Source organism: Mesocricetus auratus, unplaced genomic scaffold, assembly GCF_017639785.1.
Source record: "Mesocricetus auratus isolate SY011 unplaced genomic scaffold, BCM_Maur_2.0 Super-Scaffold_100009, whole genome shotgun sequence".
Lineage (NCBI taxonomy): Eukaryota > Metazoa > Chordata > Mammalia > Rodentia > Cricetidae > Mesocricetus > Mesocricetus auratus.
In genome coordinates, this window is record NW_024429193.1 from 50,862,185 (window position 1) to 50,868,268 (window position 6,084).

The 6,084-nt window shown below is 38.6% G+C and overlaps 1 protein-coding gene across 1 annotated transcript in view; it reads left to right on the forward strand.

Annotated features, from left to right (window-relative positions):
- The window catches only part of Rap1a (RAP1A, member of RAS oncogene family), an 80,654-nt gene extending 78,366 nt beyond the window's left edge, over nucleotides 1-2,288 (forward strand). Inside the window, exon 8 of the mRNA XM_021230955.2 lies at nucleotides 590-2,288. The gene's annotated coding sequence lies outside the window, so the exon portion shown is untranslated. The remainder of the gene's footprint in view (nucleotides 1-589) is intronic.
- The last annotated feature ends 3,796 nt before the right edge of the window (nucleotides 2,289-6,084 follow it).

Here is a 6,084-nt window from a genome sequence, read left to right on the forward strand (position 1 = left end):
TGAGTAGTAGGACCTGCTGATTCCTCAGCCTTTGAGTGTGGATGAGCTCTTTCTGTGTTGTCTCTTACCAGCTATGTTAGTATACCTAATAGGGGATCAGAAAATGGCTGAATGTAGAATTTCCCACAGAGAGTTTATGTTGACAAATATTGAACTTTAAAAAAAAGGATAATGGGATACAAGTGAAAATTATTGTCTGCCTCCTTATAGGTATGGTATTAGGTATAGATAAGATGTGAATTACTAAGTCTAATAAAACCAGGGACAAACAAAAATTGATTACTAGCAACCGTTTATGAACTCAGTGTTCTGTATTTGATTTTGAACGTTTGAGACAGTCTCAAGTACTCCAAACTGTAACCAAGGTTATACTTGGACTCCTGATCCTCATCCCACCACATCTGGTTTATTTTTTAACATGTTTAATGGGAAAGTAAAAGAGCTCTTCTACTGAAGTAACTTGGTGTATTTAGTTCCTTAGTAATGGTCAGTAATGTCAACATTTGTGTGTTGGTAGATATCTGTTTATTGACTGCCACCTTCTGACAAAGAGAGAACTCTGTATGTCTGTGTCTGTTCAATGTTCCAGATTACAGAAATGAAGAACTGTTGCCTAATTGGAAAGTGCCAGCATTCCAGACTTCAAAAACTAAATCTGAAGAGGCTTCTCCTGTTTTATATATTATGTGAAGAATTTAGATCTTATATTGGTTTGCACAAGTTCCCTGGAGAAAAAGTTGCTCTGTGTATATCTCCTGGAAATAAGACATAGTATTTCTCCTTTGCAATAGCAGTTATAACAGATGTGAAATAAGATACTTGACTCTAATACAATTATACAGAAGAGCATGGATGCATTTCAAATGTTAGATGTTACTACTATAATCAAATGATTTCATATTGACCTTTTTATCATGACTCCTCCTTATCAAGCACTAAAAAGTTGAACCATCATACTTTATATCTGTAATGATATAGATTATGAAATCTCCCCTCAAACTCATTGCAGCAGATAACATTTTTGAGTCATTGACTTCATTTTATATTTAAAAATTATGAAAATATCATCTGTCATTATATTCTAATTAAAATTGTCTGTGCATAATGCTTTGGAAAAATGGGTCTTTTATAGGGAAAAAACTGGGATAACTGATTTCTATGGCTTTCAAAGCTAAAATATATAATATACTAAACCAACTCTAATATTGCTTCTTGTGTTTTACTGTCAGATTAAATTACAGCTTTTATGGATGATTAAATTTTAGTACATTTTCATTTGGTTTGTGTCTTTTTGTTATTGTTTATAGATTTAAGTCCTTTATTTGATAATGACTACATTGTTTAAAATGCAACAGTAGCTCCTTTCTGCCTGGATCAGCAGAACCTTGGCTTTAAACTACACTAATCAGTGATCTCTCTAGGAACAGACCTCGCACTTCCTGCTCTAGATATATTTATTCCTACTATACAGTAAAATACCACCAGACGACATAGAATAGTTTTGTATATTCTCTCTTGACCTTAAAGATTGTATCTCATTGAATAAAATATCCCACTCTGTAATATTTTTATATGTAAAAAGAAAGTTTAATACTGTATCAGGGTTTGACTTTGACTATTGCAAATCCTGCACAGCTTGTAATTTCATCCAGGGAATCCTTGCCATTGTTAATTTGTTGGTTTGAGTGAGTCCACCAATGAAGTGTTGTGTGAAAATTTTCAAACTTGCTTTCTGATAGATTGAAGAACTTAGAGAAGAGGTTGCAACTCAGAACACAAAAGGGATGTATGATTGGACAATATGAGCAGTGTGGCAGGAGTGACATGAAGATAGCTCATCACAGTTTTAACTGGCTGCATAGAGGTGCTTCTCTTTGCTTCTCAGTTTCATTTTATAAAGGTGGGGCCTGTACAGGACATGTACAGGGTGATAACTGTTGTGTGCTCTCCGTGAAGAAAGGGGAAGCGCATGGCTTGTTGGCCAGGTGTACATTGGAGAAGAAAGCAGATTGCAAGCTTAGGAAACCCTGTGCCTTGTCCCTGAAAGTCAAGGAGACCAATCCTAGAAAGTACATCTTTGCTCAGGGATCTAGATATGGTCTCATCACAGCTAGTTGTGAAGAGGTGTTCATGCCTTGCTGAGATTTGCCAGGTATGTGGCCAGCCCTTCATTTCTAAGTCAGCTTTCAAATGTAAGATCTGACCAACCTGAAGAAATGTCAAAAAAATACTGTTTGAAAAATTGGAAATTGTATTCTTTTGATATTCTAATAAACTTAGCTACTTAACATTCCCTTCTCTTGATGCAGTTATGCATGTCTGTGACTGAGGGGCAAAACCTTAAACTAAAATGCAAGTGGAAGGAGAAGGCTAGTTTGTCCCAGCGAGAAAATCGGGGCTTTTTGTTTGTTTGTTTGTGTTTGTTTTTTAAATGGGGTCCTACTGTGCTACCCCAGCCAGCTTCAAGCTTCTGGGTTCAGGTGATCCTCCTGCCTCTGCATCTCAAGTAACTAGAACTACAGGAGCATGCCACTGTGTGCCCAGTTAGAGGCATACCATATTTTAAGGACCTTTGAAATACTTCTCACAGATTTCTTTGGACTTGAAATCATGGACAGACAGGCCTCTCACAAACCAATAAAATATCTAAATCATGTGTCAAATGGGTTGTGTAGGTATTTGTTACATTAAATTGACAGCAGTAGATGGACTGACTTTTTTAGCAGCTTCCTTTCACCTCTTACACTCTCCATTTAGATTAAAGGTAAAATTCAAGAAAACTGCCTTTTTTTTTTTTTTTTTTGACACCCAGGACCCAGGGCATTCAAGGCAGGACCAGTGGTGTCAGGAATACAGTATTACCTAAGGGAAATCTGTACTTGCTGAGCAAGTTGGAAAGGTATCCTGTTAAAAGAAAGAGTTGTCTTTTTGTGAACTCCTTGGTCTTGGAAGGGATGCCCGAAGACAATATATTTTTATAGCCAAGAAATCAAGAGTTTCTAGGGTATTAGTTTGAATACCATGGTGCATATCCATGAATGAATTCCATAGTAGTGTCTGTGGCTGTTTCAGGTATAATAACTTTAGTTGTGTGAAAAAGCATTCATTTAAAGGAAGCTTGATGCTACAATTGGTAGTTTTTCTTTTCCCCCAACTAAACCACAAGCAACTTTAATGGCTTGATGCCTCCAGTATAGTTAGAATTAACTGTAATACTAGCTTATTATCTTACCCTCCACCAGGGGGAGCTTCAGTATCAGATGATGCTTCTTTCTACCAGCATTGTATCAAAAGTATTCTGTACATGACTTTCCTTACAAAGAGGCATGGAAGCTCTCCCTCAAAGAGGAAAGATACACAAAATTAATTTAATGAACTATGGCCATTTAAGTATTGTTCTTAATGTTTGGAGAAACAGTGGCCATTGGCATATAACTGCTGTCCCCCCCACAACCCTGAATTCATCTTGGTCTGGCACCTTCATCTGCTGTCATCAGAGGCTATGTTTTACTCTTCAATACAACAATTCCCTTCTCTGAAGTTATAATGTACTTGGAAAAATTAATATGTAGAAAAAAATGCTGTTATTTTTCTATCCACTTCATTGAAACTAGTAGTTTGGAGTTATTTTTCTCCTACAAATAGTAATAAAACATTCTGCATATCTTGAGTCTGGCCACTTTAAAATAGCTTCACTGTGTACCCTCACAGATCAACAAATATTTGTCAGCTATGTGTCTCAGTTTTGGTGTAGGAACTAAGGGACAGAAAGAAAATTAATGAGTAATATGTTTTTCTTCCTGACCAGTACTCACAGGATGTTAGAAAACAAAATATGCTCTTACAAATCATGTGTTGAAACCAGCATATGAAGAAATCATCTCATAATTGGAGAAAAATAATTTTCAAAATAGGCTTTTATTTGAGTCTTATGCTTATTTAAGGTGCTAAATATATAGTAAAGTAGTCCCACTGAATCCACACCAAACATCAAAGGACACATTGGTCTGCAAGCTCTTCTAGGGTCTGAACAGAGCCTGTCTGGTGGGAAGCAAATGAATGTGAGCATTGAGAGGTCTGAATACCCAGCTATTAGTTGCTCAGAATATAAACACAGATATTCTTGCAAATATAGTGCAGCTGTTCTGTTCATCTTGGGTTTTTCTTCCTGCAATTTCATCTTGGATTCATTGACCGTGCAGTCCTCAATTCTGTCCCGTTTAAATGTTGTTTTAGGAACAGCTACAGACTTCGAACTGGGTGCCTGCTTCTTTTTTGGGAAGACACCATGGGTTCTGTTTTCCAGGCATTAACAGCCTTTGGAAAAAACTTGAGAGTTGCAAGTGCTTTGGGTTTGTTAAGAAGCAGACAACTATAGTTCTAGGCCTAACTGCTAATTGCTATGCAAGAGATTGGCTGTTCCCACAAGGGAAAAACTTTAATAAACCTTCCCAATTTTAAACAGGTGTGTGTCTCTTACTTTAAACTGTTGTTTTCAGTGATTTTCTTTAATCTTATCCATGTTCAAATTCTTACACTAAAGTTGGAGGGCCTACAAAGCAGAAAATGCATGATCTTTATTGGCCTATCAACAGTTACTGTTATTTGTGCTCAAACCAGTACTGTTCTGAATGCATGGGATGTAACAATGAATCAAGCATACCCAAATACCTTCCCTTGTAGACTTTTAATCTTAGGAATTGGCAAAAGACTGGGGTGGGGAGAGTGAGTAGGTACTCTTAAGTAGGTACTCTTTGTAAACATAAGGCCTTGAGAAGGGATCCCTAGCACTCCCACTCATGTAAAAGGCAGGCCCTGGTGATTCCATAATCCAACACTGGCAAATGAAAAAAGATGATCCCAGGAAGTGACTGGCCATCGAGTCTAACCAAACAGTGGGCTCCAGATTCAATGAGAGACCCCGTCTTAAAGTGGAGAGTGATAGAGGGAGACACTCAACATTGACCTGGCCTTCACAGACATACCCAAGGGCACATGAGCTTGCATGTGTACACACAGTACACATACCACACAAGTAGAGAGATAAAAATGTTTAAAACCCCTGTGTGTTTATTATGACGGATGCTGTTTTTAAAAAATTAGATGGTACAAGGAGCAACAGGAGGAGTAGGTGAAAGATTTATGTGTCCCTGTGTTATGTGAGGAAACCCTGAAACTGTGAGCCCATGCCAATTGCCTAGGAGAAAGAAGGGTCTTCACACGGGGAAAGGGTAAGGGCAAGAGCCTACTCTATAGAGCACATACATGCTAGGCATGTTGGAGGACTAATGAAGAGGCCATGTCTGGAGGAGGAGAACAAGAGGAAGAATAATATAGATAATGGAATTGGCTGAGTTGAGTATGGAGGAGGAAAATCAGTATTAGTCTGGGAAGGATTATAACAAAAGGCACAGCACAGAGTCAATAGTATGTCATCAAGAACACTGTTGAGGGCTGGATTGCTCTTGAAGAGGTCCCAGACCCAAATGGCAGCTCACAATCTTCACTGTAGTTCCAGGGTACTGGCCCCTTTTCTGGTTCCATGGGCACTGCACACATGTGGTGAACATACATACTTGTAGGCAAAACACCTACAAATTACATTTATCAGTTCTTTATGAACCACCGGTTGGGGACACTTGACTCACAAGGATATTAGAAAAGATTAAGGAGGAAAAGCTTTTGTTCTTATTTCTGTGTTAACTGACATGATTTGTTCCCCTTACGCTTAGCACAGGACTGACACCCTGGACCTTCGGTAACTACTAACTCCCGTACCTTATTAGGTTTCTCTCTGTGTCTACACCATAGATGAGGCAGCAGCCCCTCTGACTGTCTAGAGTTGTGTTATTTCCGATTTGAGTCCTATGTTTGAAGGAACGCCTGGGATAAGGGGGTGTTAGGCATTCAGCCTTTCCAGTTTGCAGAGCAGGGCATGGAGCAACAGAGCCTGCCTGTCCTTTGTGAACTGTGTAGCGCTATCAGAAGCTTGGAGATACTATTTGATCCCTATACTCCCAGAAGGATCCTAAAACCTATGCCAGAAGCTTTGGAGTTCTCAGGACCCCTGGTACCACTGATGGA